At 39.3% G+C, this 22,339-nt stretch overlaps 1 long non-coding RNA gene across 1 annotated transcript in view; it reads left to right on the top strand.

Moving 5' to 3' along the window:
* The window catches only part of LOC137234326 (uncharacterized), a 165,959-nt gene extending 146,618 nt beyond the window's left edge, over nucleotides 1-19,341 (top strand). The window contains exon 3 of the long non-coding RNA XR_010947803.1: nucleotides 19,212-19,341. This is a non-coding gene — a long non-coding RNA (uncharacterized lncRNA). The remainder of the gene's footprint in view (nucleotides 1-19,211) is intronic.
* The last annotated feature ends 2,998 nt before the right edge of the window (nucleotides 19,342-22,339 follow it).

The raw sequence follows: 22,339 nt of genomic DNA on the forward strand, positions 1-22,339 counted from the left end.
GTGCTGTTTGTGTAGCCGTGCTTGCTTTAAACAAATGTTGCCAAGTGCGCGGGGTGGTTGCGCCACTAAATGTTTAGCAACACGGTGCTTGGTCGCAATGGCTTGGTATACGTATGTTTGTATGTTTTTTTGGTATTCTTGCAATGGGAGCTTATGTGTGTTGCTTATTGCATTGCTGTATTCCCAGCGTTATTTAGAATTCCAGCCGGTTATGGGATATCTGTGAAAATTATAATGTTCAACCAAAATATTTACCGTATGCGGGCAGAGACAATTATTTAAACGAAGCAATTAGATGTTGTCATGAATGTTTATATGTATATTAGGGTGATTCAAAAATGATTATTTTGTATGTGTAAATTTAATTTATATAATTCAGTTTTGTATGTTTTACATGCTATATGTATAAATTCATTGTAATTCAAGTAGGATTTATACATGTTTTAATAAGTTTTGATAAATATTTGTAGGTTCGAATGTGTGGGCTCCAAAGCCGGTGGATTTGGGTACTCACAGTGCGATGAGGGTTCTGCGATGACAATCTAGGGCGAGGCCTGGACGACCGTAAGGAACCGGAAAGCCAAACCACGTCCTGAGAAAGAACAAAGGACACCACCTGGGCAAAAGGAAAAGGCAAGCCCAGAAACAGACGGGCCGCAACTTTCGTAGTTAGACCAGCCCAGGGAAAGAACTACGCCGAAGTCGTAGGAGACATCCGGTGCGAGCTTCGGCCTGAAGATGCAGGGAACGTCATACGCTCCATCCGAAAAACCAAATCCGGGAGTGTACTTATCGAAACTGCACGTTGCGGCGATAAATCAGCGTTCATACAAGCGATAGGAAGCGCTGTTGGGGAAGCGGGCGAAACCAAGCAGCTTACACGGCGAATGCGGATAGAGGTGCTTGGCATGGACTGTCTGGCAACCGCCGAAGAAGTTGCCGAGGATGTTAGGAAAGCTGCTTGCGGGAAAATGACGGGACAAGTCCGTCTTCTATTTTTCCGGCAAACCAGCGGGAACAGAAGATGGCAGCCATTGAAGAGGACAAAGCTATTTGCATCCTTTTACTAGCCAAGGGCAAGTTCTGTATCGGCTGGCTGCAATGCAGGCTTAGACAGAGGGAAGACGTGCAGCGATGCTTCAGGTGTCTAGGCTACGGAAACCAAAAATCAGACTGCAAAGACCCTGATAGAAGTAGTGCTTGCTGGAGGTGCGGACAGAGTGGCCACCAGGCCTCGGCCTGCACGGAAACTCCAAAGTGCTTTTTATGCCAGTCAGAGAAGGTCGAGCACCTTCCAGGGTCTAGAGCAAGCAGCAACTTCAGGGAGGCACTCGCTGCCGCAAACGCCAAACAAGCTAGAACTACTCGAAGACAATTTACGTGGTGAAACCGGTAACGTGGTCTTCGCTGGAGATTTCAATGCTAGGGCTGTTGAGTGGGAATGCACCAGACAAACTCCAGAGGAAGGCTAGTGCAATAAATGGCTGGCCGACTTGGATTGTTCATTCTGAATACCGGCACGACCCCGACATGTCGACGACCAGGCTTTGGAAACTCTATCCCTGATATTACAGTAGTATCGGAAAACCTGCTGTCAAAGGCTGCTGGATGGAGGGTGATGGAGGATCACGGGTAGTGACCATAACTACATCACTTTCCATCTTAATGACTTAGGGAAAAGTCGGACAGGGAGACCGCCCCGTATAAAAACAAAATGGGACGCCTCTAAGGTTGACGCTGCAAAGTTCTCTGCTGTTGCACAAGCGAGCGCACGACAGATAGTCGACAGTGCCGAAGTGGCGAAGGCTACGGTAGAAGCCACCATGCGTTGCCTGAACCACGCATGCAAGACCTCAATGCCACGTAAAGGGCCTAGGAGAGGTAAAAAACAACTGCACTGGTGGAGTAGCGAAATCTCCGAACTAGGCAGGGTATGCCACAGTAAGCGAAGGCTGGCAACCCGCGCACACAGCAGGCCTGACGCGCTTATGCATGCTCGACACGGCCAGGAAAATGATGCAAAGCCTCCTTAAACAACGGCTGATAGCAGCCATTGAAGATGGAGGTGGTCTGTCCCATCGGCAGTATGGGTTCCGGAAAGGTCACTCCACAATATATGCCATAGCCGAGGTTATAAGTGCGGTAAACCGCGTGCCACCAAGCCAGGCCGGTTGTCTTACTGGTCACGCTGGACGTGAAAAATGCCTTTGGCTGCCGTAATTACAGCACGGAACCGCAGCTTAAATCAAACCAATTAATGCGCAGTGTAAATAGATGGATGAGTGACCATGGATTTCAGCTCACGACAGCGAAAACTGAGATCGTAATCCTCACGAAGAGACGAATTCCCACCATTATGAATATGATGGTTGGAGAACAACAAGTACAAACACGCAGCTCCACGAAATACCTTGGGGTGAGGCTAGATAGCAAGCTAACCTTCTCGGAACATTTTCAAGGAGCCTGCGAGACAACTGCACAGACCATAGGATACTTAAGTCAATTAATGGCAAACACAGGCGGGCCAAGGGCTTCCGCTTAGGATTCTATACTCTTGTACGGTGCAGAAATTTGGGCGGATGCAATGAAATTCCGAGAGGCGCGCTACGAATTGCCTCAGCTTACCGCACGGTATCCGCAGGCGCCGTTCTTGTTATTGCGGGAACTATACCGATACATCTTCTCGCTGAGGAGAGGAAATCAATTTACCACCTCCGAGGTGAAGTATGCAGAGATGTTGCTGCCGCGCAGGTGCGAAAAATTCTATCCGACGCTGGCAACAGCAATGGAGCTGCAGTACTGCAGGCATGTGGACCAGGGAACTGATTCCCGAGCTGGAGCCATGGTTAGAACGGCCACATGGAGAGGTCGACTTATACCTGACACAGTTTTTAAGTGGACACGGCTACTTCCGGGAATACCTAAACAGGATGGGCAAGGTTGAAAATCGGAATTGCTTATACTGTGGGCTCATAGACGACGTACGCCACACCTTTTTCGAATGCGATCACTTCGAACAGCAACGAAGAAGGGTGGAAGTATCACTAGGCGACTTATCCCCGGGTAGTGTCATCCATAAAATGACCTGCGGAAATGACAGATCGGACATGGTCAGCAGAAATGCAAGGAATATTCTCCTCGCTAAACGGCAAGATAGCCCAATAACGTGAGAGTAGCCAGAAAGCTCACGTAGCGCCCTTCCGTACCCGAAGTTATGCTAAACGCGGCCCCAGGTGCGGAAAATGCGCGTGCCGTGGGAGGTTGGGTTGTAGTGGGTAGCCCATGAAGGAAAAGAAAGGGAGTCCTACACTCGGAGATGCTCGCTGCTACAGAGAGTAGCACCGAGGCTAAACAACCGGGTTAGTGCATAAAGCATTTCCTCCTTCCACGTAACAAAAAAAAAAAAAAATAATAATAATAATTATAATAATAATAGTAATAATAATGCTTATTGAAGTTTTAGGGCGGCACCCACTCGCCCTGCCACCAAGACTCATTGGGTATGTGTGGCCTTTTGCGCCACGCCCTCCTCTATGGTCACCCTTTGTCGGGGACTGCTTATTGGTTATTCGCAGCTAACCTACTAGAGGCCGTTCACGATCCACCACCTTGTGACCCCGGTGGAGCCCTGAGCTCAGCCTCCACGCAAAAGGCCACACATGCCCGATGAATCTTGGTGGCAGGGCGAGTGGGTGCCACCCTAAAACTTCAATAAGCATCCTCAGGATTGAGCCCAGTAAGATCCTGATGGCGACAACTGGAATATGTTAAAGAAAAGATTGCTATGGGCTGGCGTTGACGGTATTCTACCATCTTAGTAGCCGAGGGCGGCACCTCGTCGAAACGGCTGGTTGGCTAATATCGCCTTCGTCTCCGTCTCGTTAAAACCTTGGCAGGTCTCCAAGTACGTTCGAAGCCACGTCACCATTAAGTTGGCGGTGCAGGCTCAGTTGAGATGACTCCTGACTTACGCCGGATTCTGACTCTGAACGCAGACTCTCATAAGGGCCTGTGTCAACCCTCGCGTGGCCTCCCTGCACATGCAAAGATAAGCACGGGAATCTAAAACGGCGACTGCACATCGGGCGGAGATAGCGGCTTGGAGCGGAGACCCAACTGAAAAGAAATGAGCCCAACAATTGAAATGCGTAAACGTAACGATGTTAATGATAGTGGCGTAACCACTTTTCAAAGGAGCAGCAAGGTGCTGCGATCGCCGGTGTTAAAAGCCGCTACCATGCGACAATAGCACCAGCAGAGAAACAAGGTGGCGGGTCAGCAATGGCCAGGTACACCCCACGACGAACGCAAGGGGGGATAAAAGCTAGGGAAAATAGTAGGAAAGTAGATGCCACCCTATCTACCCCTGGACAGCAAGGTGACGGCAATGACGGACGGGAAACCTCCGTATGCGGTGCAACACCGGGGAAAACAAGTCAAGTTGACCTCCTCGAGTATGCAAGAGTTGTGCTGCGCAGCATGCTGGCTGCTGCGGCCAAACAGAAAAATGTGTCGATGGACATATAGAACGGCATGGCACAACTTGAAGAGACGCTGAGTCACATGCGCTCTTTATTAGAGGGTAAAAGCGCAGAGTACACAGAGCCGAAAGCGGCTCGTGGGAACAAAAGAGCACGAAAGAACTCTGTCTCGCAACCGGGGGCCTCGGAGGCCAAGAAAAAGTGCGATGAGGGTTCTGCGATTACAATCTCGGGCGAAGCCTGGACGACCGTAAGGAACCGGAAAGCCAAACCACGCCCTGAGAAAGAAAAAAGGACACCACCTGTGCAAAAAGAAAAGGCACGCCAGAAACAGACGGGCCGCAACTTTCGTAGTTAGACCAGCCCAGGGAAAGAACTACGCCGAAGTCGTAGGAGCCATCCGGGGCGTGCTTTGGCCTGAAGATACAGGGAACGTCATACGCTCCATCCGAAAAACCAAATCCGCGAGTGTACTTATCGAAACTGCACGTTGCGGCAATAAATCAGCGTTCATCCAAGCGATAGGAAGCGCTTTTGGAGAAGCGGGCGAAATCAAGCAGCTTACACGGCGAATGCGGATAGAGGTGCTGGGCATGAATTGTCTGGCAACCGCAGAAGAAGTTTCCGAGGCTGTTAGGAAAGCTGCTGGCGGGGAAATGACGGGACAGGTCGGTGTGTCTATTTTCTCGGCAAACCAGCGTGAACAGAAGATGGCAGTCTTTGAAGTGGACGGAGCTGTTGGCGTCTTTTTACTAGCCAAGAGCAAGATCTGTATCGGCTGGCTGCAATGCAGGCTTAGACAGAGGGTAGACGTGCAGCGATGCTTCAGGTGTCTAGGCTACGGACACCAAAAAGCAGACTGCAAAAGCTCTGATAGAAGCAGTGCTTGCTGAAAGTGCGGACGGAGTGGCCACCAGGACTCGGCCTGCACGGAAACTCCAAAGTGCTTTTTATGCCAGTCAGAGAAGGTCGAGCAACTTCCCGGGTCTGGAGAATGCAGCACCTTCAGGGAGGCACTCGCTGCCGCAAACGCCAAACAGGCGCGCAAGTGACCTGGTTCATCCAAGGCAACCTGAACCGAAGCAGGTTAGCCGATAGTCTGCTGGACCAACTGGTTCTTGAAAACAGAGCCAGCTATGCCATCATAAGCGAACCTTATAGAGTCAGCAGTGACTGGCACGTAGAATTAACAGGTGCTGTTGCGATATGGATCCTAGACGCTGGTACCAACGTACGAAGCCGTGTTGTCGGAAACGGCTACGTACGCGTAACAGTGGCGCACACCACACTATTGAGCTGCTACCTGTCCCCAAACGATCCAATTCAAGGGTTTAAAGATAAGCTAGAACTACTCGAAGACGATTTGCGTGATGAAACCGGTAACGTGGTCGTCGCTGGAAATGTCAATGCTAGGGCTGTTGAGTGGGGAATGCCCTAGAATAACTCCAGAGGAAAGCTAGTGCTAGAAATGGCTGTCCGACTTGGATTGGTCATTCTGAATACCGGCACGACCCCGGCATATCGGCCGTACCCGATGTTATGCTAAACGCGGTCCCAGTTGCGGAAAATGCCCGTGCCGTGGGAGGCTAGGTTTTAGTGGGTAGCCCATGAAGGAAAAGAAAGGCAGTCCTACACTCGGAGAGGCTCGCTGCTACAGAGAGTAGCGCCGAGGCTTAGCAACCCTGTTAGTGTATAAAGCATTTCCTCCTTACACGTAACAAAAACAAAAAATAAAAAAAAATAATAATAATAAAAATAATTATAATAATAATAATAATAATACGCTAGGATACCAACAATATCCCGATTTTGATAGAGAGTTCTGTATTGCAACTAACGCAAGTGGTTATACTTGCGGTGCTGTGCTAAGCCAAGAGTATGAAGGAAAATAATTTCCAATTGCCTATGCCTCAAGATCATTTACAAAAGGCGAAATAAATAAAGCCACGATCGAAAAAAAATTGGCGGCCACACAACAGATCATCGACTCTTAACATATTTATTTTCAATGAAAAACTCTTCATCAAAATTTACTATAATCAGGTAAGATTTAGAAGCTGAGGTGGAGTACATAGCTGGAAATGAAAGTTACGTGGCAGACGCTCTGTCACGAATAGATATCAATGATTTGAAAAAAATGTCAGTACAGTCATGTAAAATAATGAAAGTTACGACAAGATCGGAAACCTAAAAATAATTCAAGTAAAAAAAAAAATAAATAAATGTAAGGCGCGATAACATCCGAAGAGATCTAAGGCCGAGCTTCTCTTCCAATTTGCGTCGTGCTCCTCTTGATTTTTCCCTACAAATTGGCCGGACGGGACCTACATGTTTTATGCCGACTCCGAACGGCATCTGCAAGGCAAATGAGTTTTCACTGAGAGCTTTTCATGGCAGAAATACAATCGGAGCGCTTGCCAGACACTGCCGAGGGGCGACCCCGCTTAGAAAAATTTTCTTCTAATTGAAAAATCTTATTTCTAAAATTTTGATGTTGCTTTGCCCGGGAGTTGAACCCAGGGCATACGGTGTGATAGGCGGAGCACGTTACCATCACACCACGGTGGCCGCCCAAGTAATAACAGCAATAAATATGAAGAGAAGAAAGGTCACAAAGAGAGCTCTATAGTATATGAAGCCCTTAAGAAATGTGAAGTAAAAAACAAGGTCAGCTCGTTTTCGATCCTCCAAAATTATATTTCAAAAAAGGAAAGAAAATTTGTAGTGAAATAACTATAGTTAATCAAATTGTTGAGGCGAACATTGACCTAGATCAATTCTTTATCAGGCTTATGAAAGAAGCCGGCAATTTAAAAATAAATAAAATACAGTTGTCATTAGGAGACAAATTGTTTAAGTATACTCGAGTAAACACATTTAAAGAGATTGGTACCAAAGTTCTCAGAAACTGAATTATTGCATTAACTCCGGAGGTTTTGCATGTGACGGAAAATGATAAAATTAAAAAGATTCTTTAAAAATATCACGATGATCCTGTTAATGGTACCCACTCAGGAATCAATCGTACAACTAATAAAATTAGACAAAACTTTTACTGGAAAAATATGAAAAATGATATAAGAAAATATATAAAGAAATGCGTAAATTGTAATAAATATAAAATTAATAAAAATTTAAAAGAACCAATGATTTTGACTGAAATACCAACGAAGGCGTTCGAAATATCACAAATAGATACAATTGGACCATAACCGAGATCATTAAATGGAAATGAATACGCTGGTACTCTGATATGTGATTTGACTTAATACCTAGTTGCAATTCCTATACAAAGCAAACATACAAAAACAGTAGCCACAGCCATATTCGAAAATTTCATCTTAATTTATGGAAGTATGAAAACAATAATAACGGATATGGGATCTGAATATAAAAATAACTTGTTTGAGGAACTATGTAAGCTTTTCAATATTGAGCACAAAACATCAACGAGGTATCACCACCAAACTTTAGGCACTGTTGAACGTAGCCTTAGAACTTTCAATTAATATGTGCGTTCTTACACATCCATTAACAAAGATGATTGGGATGAGTATCTTACATATTTTGCATATTGTTACAATAGAACCCCGTCTACAGTTCATTGTTATTGCCCGTTCGAACTAGTTTTTGTTAAAATACCCAAGACTTACGAATTTTTACAAGAAAATGCGGTAAGCCCATTATACAATTATGAGGCTTACGATAAAGAAATTAAATATAGGTTCCAACTAGCCCAGGGTAGAGCCTTTAAATTAGTAAAAGAAGCTAAAGAAAAACAAAAGATTAGTTATGATAAAAATATACACTATAAGGAAATAAATATAAGAGATTTAGTGTTAGTAAAAAATTAAGCAGGTCATAACTTAGATAGTAGGTACAAAGGGCCATATACAGTAAAAAACATCGATAGTAAAAATAAGTACACTTTAGTCCCGTCTAGAATAGGATATAATGATAAGCAAAAATTTTCCAATTACATAGAAAGTAGCGATATCATAAACAATAAGAAAATAATAATACACAAAAATAGACTTAAATTAATAGAATAAGTAAATTTTCAACTTGTAAACATAAAATACAAAATACAGAATTAACTTATTTGCATTTAACTAAATAAAAATAGAATGCTCATGCATTCGCAAAATGCAAAAGCATTCTGAAAAAAAAGGAGATGTAGGGTAAAGAGCCAACAATTGCAATGCCAAAACATGTAAACCACTTAATGTCCCACCCTGTGACAAAATGAGTCTAAACTTTAATCAACACAAAGCGGCGCATTTACTAATTGTTGACGGTGTGCCTGAAGCAAGTTTAATTGAAGGGGCAAAGCACAACCGATTTTCTCGTGGATTCTTATTTTATTGACCAAATTAAGTCAGTATCCAAAATTTAAGCTTTTTCTACAGAGACGTGTTTGAGAAAATTCGATTTAAATTTTAAAAATTACAAAAAATCAGTACTAACTTTTTTGATATAAGATCCATGGATTCTATTATTTTTACCAATTTTTTTTAATGTGAAAAAATAAAAGTATGTAAATAATTAATTTTTTCTGTAACCATGTGTGCATAAGTAATTCATATTTTATATTCTTTTATTAGAATTATTTAGAAATCTTGAGAAAAAGAAACAATGACTTTAACTACAGGGGAAACATTACATTATTATATGTGCCTTGAATTATACTCTCGCACTGCTTGGAGTAGTCTTCTTCCATATTCTGTATGTTCTTATGGAACCTTGTAATTTTTCCAAATCGTTTTGAAATCAGGGGGAACTGATTCCATAGCATGCTCGCTATAAAATCCAAGACCTTGCTGTGTTCTTTTACAAAACTCAGGAATATGAAAAAAGACAGCATGAACCTTAGGAGTGACAGAAATCGCTAAATCTTTGTAGCTTTTTGCGAATTTTTTTATATCTTCTTCATAAGTTATTTTGAGATGACTGGAAAAATATGAAGTTATTACATTATTGAAGTCGGCAAAGCAGCAAACAAATTTCAAGCATCCCAAAGAACAAGAACTTCGCAAGATATCCACTTTCTTCAAAAGTGTTCGGCACGCGTTTCCTGCAAAGCCGTGTCCACCATGAATAAACTGCTGGCTAACATTACATTTTTTAGCCCATTCAGCAGCATATTTTTCGAACTCCTTGCTCATATGCCTATAAAGTGCGTTGACGACTCCTAACATTAAATGAAGGTAAGCTGGAGAAATAATGTCTATTATTTGTGTATCTTTTTTACTAGAAATAATGGGTACATGCACACAATTTTCATGGTTTTTTGCTTGAACTTTCTTACTACCACTCTACCGCCAAGCAGTATAATTTTTAACACAAGTTTCTACAGTTCTGTATTCTCCGCAAATATTTAGGTGGTCCTTGTGAGCAGAACATCCTGTACACGGTAAAGAACTATAATGGGACGCAATTTCTCTGAGAATGTTAGCTAATTTCAAGTCCGTTGCTATAGTCGCCTCATATCCACCTATTTGTAGTAATGACCACAACATATCTACGTTTTCATAATTTTCTTCAGTAAGAGCGACAATTCAAAGCAAAAACAATTTCATTACGCCAGTATCCTTAAACTTGGATGGAATACCAGTTCCCTTGTACAAAGTTCTTCGTCCTTCATTGGTGAGATTTCTATTCGTCGCTTGGACCGAAAGACAAATTTTCAAAAATCCACCTCCACCATCAATTCCAAATTTCAAATGCGTTTCATTTACACCACTCTTTTCACGAATCACGTCTAAAAGACCATCAATGCTACAACAATACGCTAATTTTTCTGTACTCTTAATCTTCTTATTATTCTCTTTTGTACGAATGACATTGCATACCTTTACCATAAAATAGTTGTCCAATGAGTGTCTCATAGTACGCAGTTTATCTCTCATTTGTGGCTCGAATATTTTTCTATTTCTGGTAGTTCTACGCAACGCTGAGGCTACGCCAACAACAATATTATTTGAAAGGCCAAATTCTGTCCCGATTTTCAAACCACCTTCACTTTTAATAGGTTTTTGTTTATTTTAAGTTTTATTATTGAAAGTTACCCTTAGTGGTCGACCGACCTTTTGAGATAAAGTAATTTCAGCACCACGGTTTTTTTGCACATTATTATTCGAATTCAAAGTAATATTTTTCATCAAATCGACTACTAAATATTCTTGAGATTTTGGAGGTAATGTGGACTGAATGTGTTTCACAATATTGACGTATTTCAGAGGGACACCTGAATTAAGAGATCTTTTCTTTGTGGTTTTTATCCTATTTTTGACGAAATTCTGATGTCCTGGAGCTCTCGCAAGTTCACATAATTTACAAGTGCAAAACTTGTTTTTTTTTTTTACTCTTTGGTAGATCTGGAAATTGAGAGTTATCCGGTAACTTAGTAACAGAAGAAGAATTTCCAATTTTTCTAGCACGATAAACTCCAATTACACAAGCACATAACTTTCGGAAAACGAATGTCTTCAAATTCGAACAATGGAAAAATTTCTCCAGGACCCATTTTCGTTTCTCCCTCAAATTTTCTCATATTCGGTTTTTTCTTCAAACAAAATAAACAAATCCTCTCGAGCGTGGTCTTTTTTTACAGACATTTTTTCACTCCACAATTTCACACAACCTATCACCCTGAAATATTTATGTTTCACGCAAATTCGTCTGTCTGTACTTGTTTACGAAATTATAAATGTATAATTCTCATATACTGAACATAGAAACTTTTTCCAAGAATCGAAATATATAAACAAAGGTATTTATTCTAGAAAATTATTTACGTAGACAAGATCTTACTTATATCAAAAAAGTTAGTACTGATTTTTTGTAATTTTCAAAATTTAAATAGAATTTTCTCAAAAACGGCTGCCTAGAAAAAGCTTAAATTTTGGATTCTGACTTAATTTGGTCCATAAAATAAAAATACACGAGAAAATCGGTTGTGCTTTGACCCTTCAATTAAACTTGCTTCAGGCACACCGTGTGTTGCTGATAGCGCAAGTCTCACGATTTAATATAGATGTGTGTGCACCGCGCGACCAAACCAATTTAGGCAAATTTGCTGATACTGCATTTCCCACAGACGTCACAAATCAACACAAATATGAAGGTACACATTTGTGTCGATTTGTATGTAGATATTTAAGTATGTAAGGTTTAACGTAAATATGTGTTTAAGAATATGTTTAGAATAAGTAGGTATGTAAAGTTTAAAGTAAACATGTATGTAAGAATATGTTTAGAATAATTTAGTATAAATAAGCTATTTAAAATGAACGAAATCGGACTATAACCACGCCCACTTTTTCGATATCGAAAATTTCGAAAACCGAAAAAGTGCGATAATTCATTACCAAAGAAGGAAAAAGCGACGAAACTTGGTAGGTGGGTTGACCTTATGACGCAGAATGGAAAATCGTGAAATTATGGACAATGGGCGTGGCACCGCCCACTTTTAGAAGAAGGAAATTTAAAAGTTTTCCAAGCTGTAATTTGGCAGCCGTTGAGGATATCATGATGAAATTTGGAAGGAACGTTACTCCTATTCCTATATATGTGCCAAATAAAAATTAGCAAAATGGGATGACGAAAACGCCCACTTAAAAAAAAAAAATGTTTAAGTCAAATTTTAACAAAAAATTTAATACCTTTACAGCATATAAGTCAATTGTGTCAACATTTAACTCCAGTTCATGGTTCAAATGGTTCATATGGTTCAAAAAAATACAAAAATAAAAGAAAATTTCAAAATGGGCTTGGCTCCGATATTTTTCATTCAATTTGCCTAGAATACTTTTAATGCCATAAGTGGAACAAAAATTTATCAATCCTTGTAAAATTTGGTACGGGCATAGATTCTATGACGGTAACTATTTTCTATGAAAATGGGCGAAAACGGTTGAAGCCACGCCCAGTTTTTATACACAGCCGGCCGTCTGTCCTTCCGCTCGGCCGTTAACACGATAACTTGAGCAAAAATCGATATATCTTTACTAAACTTAGTTTACGTACTTATCTGAAGTCACTATGTCTTGGTATAAAAAATGGCCTAACCCCGGCTATGGCCACGAACACTTTTTCGATATCGAAAGCTACGAAAAATGAAAAAAATGCCATAATTTTATATCAAATTTGAAAAAAGGAATAAAACATGGTTGGATTGGTTTATTGACGCAAAATATAACTTTAGAAAAATCTTTGTAAAATTGGTGTGACACCTACCACATTAAGTAGAATAAAATGAAAAAGTTCTGCAGGGCGAAATCAAAAGCCTTTGAAATATTGTCATGAATACTGTTTGTGGTATTATATATATAAATAAATTAGCGGTACCCGACAGATGATGTTCTGGGTCACCTTGGTCCACATGTTGGTAGATATCTCGAAAACGCCTTCACATATACAACTAAGGGCCACTCCGTTCTAAAACCCTCAATGATACTTTTAATTTGATATCCATATCGTACAAATATATTATAGAGTCACACCTGGTCCACCTTTATGGCGATATCTCGAAAAGGCGTCCACCTACAGAACTAAGGAACACTCCCTTTTAAAATACTTATTAACAAATTTCATTTGATACCCATGTTGTACAAACACATTCTAAAGTCACCCCTGGTCCACCTTTATGGCGACAAACAAATTCTAGAGTCACCACTGGTCCATCTTTATGGCGATATCTCGAAAAGGCGTCCACCTATAGAACTAAAGCCCACTCCCTTTTAAAATACTCATTAACACCTTTCATTTGATTTCCATATCGTACAAACACATTATAGAGTCACCCCTGGTCCACCTTTAGGGCGGTAACTTGAAAAAAAGGAGTCCACCTAAAGAACTAAGGATCACTCCTTTTTAAAATACTCATTACCACTTTTGATTTGATACCCATATCGTACAAACACATTCTAGAGTCACCCCCAGTCCACCTTTATGACGATATATCGAAAAGCCAACCACCTATAGAACTAAGGCCCACTCCCTTTTAAATAATCATTAACACATTTCATTTAATACCATATCGTATAAACGCATTCTAGAGTCACCCCGGTCCACCTTTATGGCGATACCTCGAAAAGGTGTCCACCAATAGAACTAAGGATCACTCCCTTTTAAAATACTCATTACCACCTTTCACTTGATACCCATATCGTACAAACACATTCTATAATCACCCCTGGTCCACCTTTATGGCGATATCCCGAAATGGCTCCCACCTATATAACTATGGCCCACTCCCTTTTAAAATACCCTTTAATACCTTCCATTTGATACTCATGTCATACAAACACATTCCAGGGTTACCCTAGGTTTTCCTACATGGTGATTTTGCCTTATTTTGTCTCCGAAGCTCTCAGCTGAGTATGTAATGTTCGGTTACAACCGAACTTAGCCTTCCTTAATTTTTCTCTATAATGACTTACACACTTGTGTGTTATCACCCAATAAACCAACATGTTTTAATAGTTCGTTGTTTTGTAACCACACACAAATTTCCAAACAAATTCTTAAAAGTGTGTATGTAGTTTTCAAAAATGTAATTTTGGCTAAAAAACTGGTAAAATGTTAAAAATCGGTTGAAAACTACATAAGTTACAGTCATATTAGTCTACGGCAGGGTGATTTTGAACTTAGACAACAGCCAGAAAGAAACATCATCAAAGGGTATAATTCCGGAATGGTTGGCGTCTATCTCTTCGACCAGCAAAGAGCAGCTTACCGAATTAGGTCAAGGAAATGGTATTGAGCCATTTTCAGATTTTGCCTAAATGGTGAAATTGTAAACTTATGGATGTTTTTTCGTGAATCACATCCACAATTAACTTTTCTCGGATTCATAAGACGTTTCACAAGAGGTGTAGTTTCAAAACCAATAGAACTTCATCCAGTTTCAGCACGAAAGAGGAAACGAGAAAACGAGACTATGTACGAAGGAGTAAAGCACTACGTGAATTTCTCAAAAACTCAGCGTCGATGAAAAACTGTGGCAAGTGTAAAAAATGTATATGCATGAAGTGCAATTGTGGATTGCATCCAGATAACTGTTTTTACAAATAGCATGCCAACTGACTATGCAAATTCTAAGAAATCTAAAATGCATCAATACTTAGTGCTTCATTCTCTATTACGAACGTTCGTTTCGCCTCAGAGACGAATCGCTAGTGAATTTGTACTATGCTAAACGATGGAAACAAATCAATTGACAATTGATTTCGCCTTTATGTGTGACGAAAAGTAGGAAACGTAAAGGCCGAACGAAAATGATATAGAATACCATTGTTAGCCGAAATCTTTTGGAGACGAATCGTTCGTATGAGCTATCGTTCGGAATACAGAATGAGGCCCTTAATATAATTATAAATAAAATGTCGATTTGTTCAAAACCCATGCATATGATTTTATTTTATTTTCATAGAATCTGCCCTCCGTATACGTTTATGTGTGATATATCATACGCTCCACCACGCCCACATCTTTTGAGATATTTTTTTGAAAAACTAAAGTTAGCCGTTGAATATCAATAAAAATATTTGCTGAAAACTTCAATCACCTATCTCAAATGGTTTTATGTGTGAGCACTAATGGGTTAAGGTTCAGTTTGTCTTATATATGACTATAAATAGAAATCTGATGCGTCCAACGCTTTTATTTAATTGTTTGATCAACGCCATAGATTGATGAGGAGTGTGATGACTAGTACCTAGGACCTATCTAATTATTTTCTAGCTTTTAGTATTATTATTACTTCATTGAATTATTATTTTCAATAAAACTGTTTAGCTTAAAGTTTTTTTAAATTATTTTATTTTCAAGTTTTTAATCTTTATTTAATTGCTTATTATTTCTCATTCTATTTAGTTCATTTAGTGAGTCATTATTACAAGGACTCTTTCGTGACAATTTGTTACAACTGAAGTCCTCAATACATAATCCTTCCAAAGACTTTACTCGACTCTGCGCCACATATGCTTGTCCCTCTTCGAACTCCAAAATATTTTGATGTCACTTCTACCGGACTGTATGTAATATTGTTTCCACATAAGATCCAAATCGGACATCATAGGTCGCTTTCTATTCATGTATGTATTGCAACGAATTTAGGGATATTCCGCTTATTCCAAACTTTCTGCTAACATTCGAATCGCCAAATTGTTGAATAAATAACTCCAATATTCAATAATGTAAAATGGTCTTTATTAGACTACTTTGAGTGTACTTCACAATAACTCTTACTTCACAACTAATTGCGTGTTTAAATCAAACTGCTTCCTTACTACCCAGCTTGTGCTGCTTTTATAGTCTCTGTTGCCTTGTCCTCATATTTCTCCAAATGTCTTGATTTTTCTCCTTCTAGGATCTACTACTTGGTTACCAGCTATATGCATGTGTATTTATAGTTTATAGCCTCTCGCATAGCCATATGCATGTGTATATGTGGGTACTACTTAGGCTGATGATTATATGTGTTTGCCGGTATCTTTTCGTTGCCTCGTATGTACATATGTGTATAAATTATGATTGATTTGTCTATACCAACAGTGGTAGCTTGCATTATTGTTGTTGTGGCTTTATTTAATAACCGCTTAGTGACGTGAGTATAACTTAGTGATACTAATATTCGTCATACTGTCGTCCACCTAAGTCTGGTCGTCCCGATCAGAAAAATCTCTCGATCTAACCGCTGATAGCCTCTCCAAAGGAACCACCCTTCTATTTCGTGGTTTCCCAATGGTTTGTATGCGGTAGGTGGTATTTCTGATCCTCTTCAAAACTTTGTATGGACCTTTCCAACTGCACCAAACTTTGGTTGGAACACCTTTCCGGTTATATAGCAGTACCAAATCTCCCACCAGGAAACCTTCCGAATTATTGTTCTTGTCGTATCTGTGTTTCATCCTACTACTCATTATCCGGGACCGTTCCCTCACTCTCTGTTATTTGGCCAATGAACTACTTTGCAGAACTTGATCTTGACGGATTGACTTGGCATCATCAGTATCGTCTCGACGTTTCACAACAGTAGTGCGCCGTGGCTTGAAACTACCCTTGCATTCTTTCTGGAAAATTCTTTCCATCCTTTTAGTGCGTTCATTTGGGTTTGTCAATGCCAGTGTTTCTCTCGCAGGTATCTTTGATTTTGCTTTGTTTGGCCCATTCGCCTTATCAACCTTTGCCCGATCTACTGCCTTTGACTTTGGTGGTCTTTGTCGAATTGCCTCCACCAGCACTCGCTTACTGCTGAACCCTTTCTTCAAACTGAAGTTGAGTGGTACATCTTGGTTCTTATAGCGCATATTCCTTCTTTGCATGTCGATCCTGATGTCATGGTCAACTAAGAAGTCCACTCCCAATATGCCTTCATCAACGATCTCTACCACAACGAATTTGTGTAAAACCGCGACCTTTCCAATTAAGACCGCACATACCACCTCTCCTTGGACTTGGTTATACTTGCCAGTGACCGTAAACACTCTTGCTTCAGGTAACGGTTTTACTCTCCAGTTGACCAAGTCAGATCGGATTAAGGAATGAGATTCCCCCGTATCATCTCAGTACATGCTCTTTGCCGTCCACGTTTCCTCTAACGGTAAGACTGCTCGATTTTCTTCCGATTTGTAATACAGATATCACAGGACATTCAATAGTTGGGGCAAGTTCTCGACCTTTAAATCTGACTCGCTCTTGATCAGCTCCTCCAGCTTTGCACTGAAGACCACCCATGCTGTTGGAACCACTAGGGTCAAGACCGCAATGACGTGCAATGTGACCTGACTTCCCGCATTTGAAGTATTTGATTACTCTATTACTCCGCTTTTGCGATCCTTTGAGCGCCTCCAATTTTGTGTTCACTCAGTCTAGCCTTTCTACTTCCACACGGCGTGCTTTGAAAACTGGCTTACACAGAAGCGATGCTGTTTCCTGAGTCAGCGCATAGGATACTGTTTCAGCAAATGTTGGCTTTGGATTTGCGTATGTCGCTCGCTTTGTTTCAATGTCCCGTATTCCATTAATAAAGCTCTGGATTTTACCCTTTCGGTGTATTCCACGGTTGCGTCTGCATTTGCGAGATGAGCCAATCTTTCAACATCCGACGCAAATTCCTGCAAAGTCTCATTCGCCTTTTGGTAACGGTTTTGCAACTCAATTTGGTACATTTATTTCCTGTGCTCACTTCCGTCACGTATCCCGACAGCGGCCACCAATGCTCCATAACTGTTCCGCTCGTACTCTGGAAAAGTCTATAAGATTTCAGCTGCAGTCCATTCCAATGCCACGAAAAGTGCAGCAACTTTATCTTCCGCATTCGAGTTGTTCCCTGCTAACATCTTCTCTAATTGAAGCTGAAATACCTGAAAAGAAACAGAACCGTCAAAGGATGGCGCTCTTATCTTTGGATTACTCGCTGAAACTGCTGGGCACTTTATCTGTAACTGCTCCATACGAGCTTTATCTGTAACTGCTCCATAATCGAATTCTGCCTGAAACTGAGACATTTTTGCATCCTGCGCTTCCAGTTTTGATGATAGCCTTGCTCCATGTGCTTTTAACTGCGAAGAAATTTGTGCCACCTGCAATGATAAGCCCTCCTCTTGTGTTTCCAAATTGAATGCCAAATATGTCTTCTATTCCTTCAGTTGAGATGATATTTGCAACATTTCTGAAATACGTGCCTCCTGTGCTTCCATCTTGGATGTTATACGTGTCTCCTGTGATTACAGTTGAGATGCCATTGTCAACGTTTGTGCAGATATTGCAGCCAATATCATATTGAAGTCTGTGCTCGTAACTGTCTGCGACGTTTCGTTTTTCTCCTCCAATTTTTTCTCTCATCTTCATCAAGATGAAATACATACTCTGCCACGTTAATTCCTCCTGTTTCCATTGCTTCTCGTATTCGTGCCTGAAGTTCGAGTTTATTGCCAGTTGTATTCAATCCACGGCTCTCCAACTCCTTCTTCAGTTGCTGGATCTTCAATTCACTCCACTTTGCCATGTCCTTCTTTTACTCTGTAACTCTGGAATTTATTCAACAATTCCTCTTCTGATACCAATTCTAACGAATTTGGGGAGATTCCGCTTACTCCAAACCTTCTGCTAGCGTTCGAATCGCTAAATTGTTGAATAAATAACTCGAATATTCAATAATGCAAAATGGTCTTTATTAGACTACTTTGAGTGTACTTCAAGATAACTCTTACTTCACAACTAATTGCGTGTTTAAATCAAACTGCTTCCTTACTACTCAGCTTGTGCTCATATTTGTCCTCATATTTCTCCAAATGTCTAGACGATTCTCCTTATAGAACCTACTACTTGGATACCAGCTATACGCATGTGTATTTGTAGTTTATAGCCTCTCGCACAGCCGTATGCGTGTGTATATGTGAGTACCACATGTGTTTGCGAGTATCTCTTCGCTGCCTGGTAAGTACATATGTGTGTAAATGATGATTGATTTGTTTACGTACCAACAGTGGCAGCTTGCTTTATTGTTGTTGTGCATTTATTTAATAACCGCTTAGTGATGTGAGTATCATCTAGTGACACTAATATTCGTCACAGTATTGTGTGTTCCAAATATGGACCAAATCGGACCACAAATACGTTTTTTTTAACATCTCGATCCTTGCACCTAGCGGCGATTTTTTTTCATAGGTCGCTTTCTATACATATATGTGTAAGCTTTGTATATTACTCTGTTTATTTAAGTTGTGTATATGCGAACGCACCTTATGTAAAGCAACACGATGATACGAAGAAGTGGGAAGAGAAAGGAAGAGGAAGGTACTAGAAGAAGACAATGAGAAGAAAACAATTTCTGAGCATATCAAAGAAAGCTGAGCACACTGTGAATTTTGTAAGTTATAATAAAATCTTCTATTTTAATTTAACATTGAAGTTATTATACTATTAAATAAAATTAATTAATCAATTGAAGTTGTGAATACTTTGTCGATCAAAATACTTAGTACTGGAAGTAAAAAACCTTAATTGTTGATTCTTCTGTTTTAGGTTACTTGATCACATGTGAATTGTGTAAATTTTAATAAAAACTTCTGTTTTAGATGAATACAATTGTTTGATTACTCCTAACATTTCGACGCATATTATAAATCAACAATTTTCTGAGTTTTGGATAAGTAGATAATGGCAAGATTACAGCTTGAAATTGAATTGGTAGCAGATGAGGATCAAAAGAGTAACACCGTCGCCATTAAATCTCTTACTACTGAAGATGGAAAGAAATATAAGTTACCTCTAAATTATCAAGCAGTTAAAAACCACCTCCAACTAACAAAGCTACCAGAATTTCTAAAGGTAAAGAAGACTCTACAAAAACGGGGTCAGTTTAGAAATGTTTGGGTGTCTATGCCACATGAAGTTCTAGCTTTATATGTCGATGGGAGTGGGAATATGATGTTTAACGATTATCTGCTAGAAGAAATTACGCAAAGTACACCAAGTCCAGAAAAATTACAACAAACAACAGCAGATGAAAACTTAATTAGCATTTTAATGAAAATAAGTGAAAACGACACCAACAAAGAGAAGAATAGGAATTTAAACAAGCTGTTTGAGAAAGTGGTTCTAACAAAATTTGATTGTAAAACAACAAACGCAAATCAATGGTTGCAGACCTTTGAAAATGAATGTGGTAGATTAGAATTAACACTTGATACAGAAAAAATTGGCATCCTAAGATTACTTTTAAATGACTCTGAAAAAATTGGTATGAATCAATGCGAATAAAACATGGCCTAGACTCTGGATGGCAAATTTGGAAAGACAATTTCATAAAAACATTTGCTAGTAAAAATTGGTCTTCAATCATTTATGCATTAACCTACAAATATTTGAATGGTTCTCTGCTCGACTTTGCATTAAAAAAAGAACGTTTATTAATACAATATAATAAAAATATAGATACCAGAACATTGACTGATTTGATTGTTGCAGGATTACCAATATTCATTATTAACAAATTAGATAGACAAGAGCTAGAAAATACTACAATTCTGTTTAATGAACTAAGAATGCATGAAAATCTGATTAAAAATCTTTCAAAAGGACCTAATACTCCCAAAAAAAACATAAAACCAGGCACAAACTCAAATAATAAACAACCATGTCAAACTTGATTCAAAAAACTAAAGAAAAACAGGTTCCACTCCGAAGATTCATGCTGGTTCAAAGATGATGACAAAAACGTTAGTACAAAACACTCTACAAACTTAGTTTTGGAAATAGATGAGATGGAGAACCCAAAAAACTAGAAGTTCCCCCCTCATTGAAGTAAAGGTTGTGTTGAATAATAAATTAGAGTGCACAGGCATTTATGACCCAGGCTCAAACATCACCCTTATAAATTCTAACCTAATAAATGTCAATAATATAATTAAAAATGATATTGAAAGTAAATTCAAGACGATTGGAGATGGGGGAAGAACTAAAGGGCTAATAAAGCTAGATGGAGAGATATTAAATATAAAGAAAAAAATACATGCTTTTAAATGTAGTGATTGAACTTTAAATTATGATCTACTCTTGGGATTAGACACAATAAAGGAGTTTGGGTTGACCCATGATAGGAATCTAAATATCCAACTTCAAGAAAGTGCTAACCCAAAATTAATTGAAAGTAATATTCCAATAGAAACAAACAATGAATTTGAAATAAATTTCAATGAAGGAATAAATATAGATAACTTCGATATAGACATTGAGCATTTAAAAGATGACCAAAGAAAAGAAATTTATGCTTTACTAAATACTTATAAAAATATTTTTGCGAAAGACAAATATGATGTAGGTCAAGTAAAAAATTATGAAGCATTTATAGACCTTGAAATAGAAAAATACTGCTCAAAAAGACCATACAGGTGCTCATTAGATGACAAAATGGAGATAGAAAAACAAATTCGGCAGCTACGAAGTCATAAATTAATTGAAGAATCTTACAGCCCATTCGCAGCGCCAGTGACGTTGGCATATAAACGCGATGAAGGGAAAAAGACAAGATTATAATTCCACCGTCACAGCCGTTTCCTTTAATAGAAGACCTAATGGTAAAGACAATAAATTGTAAATATTTCACAACTCTTGACATCAATTCGGCGTTTTGGTCTATACCACTAAGAGTTATACTAGGTTCAATCACACACCAAATTGGCAATTTATACTATTTGGGCAATTTATTACGCAATTTGTCATATAATAAATTGTAATAATAAATTGCCAATTTAAAAAAAATTGCGTAATAAATTGTTTCAAACTGCAAATGCAACATTGTAAAGTGTGTTTATTGAGTATATTTAAACGTCAGCTACGCACGGCTGAACTATATGGTTGGCTCATCTCATCAGCTGATTTTATGTCTTTCATTTCACTGGAGTAGGGATTGTCAAAAGAAGATGGCAAACTCAAAATGAAACCAAAACATTGAACACATTTTCTTACAACACACAAAAATTTCAAAGTTTTATGTTTTCATTCCATTTCATTCGCCTAATACCAACACGCACATTTTGACAGTCTGAACAAAGGTATGTTCTTGCTGTAGAGATGAGCCAACCAGCTATCAAATTACTATTGTGTAAGCTAAATCGAGTTGTATGAACAGCACTCAATTCAAATAGAAATTTCCTCAATTTATTTTTCTGTTTGAACATAGTATTAGTGATAGGAGAAAGACTGGTTTTGTTACACAGGAGGGTCATTACCAGTGGACATGTCTGCCCTTCGGATTAAAGACATCCCCAGCAATTTTCCAAAGGATCTTATCGAACATAATACGAAAACATAACCTATCAAATTTTGTAATTAATTACATCGATGAC

This window comes from Eurosta solidaginis, chromosome X, assembly GCF_040869045.1.
Source record: "Eurosta solidaginis isolate ZX-2024a chromosome X, ASM4086904v1, whole genome shotgun sequence".
Taxonomy (NCBI): Eukaryota; Metazoa; Arthropoda; class Insecta; order Diptera; family Tephritidae; genus Eurosta; species Eurosta solidaginis.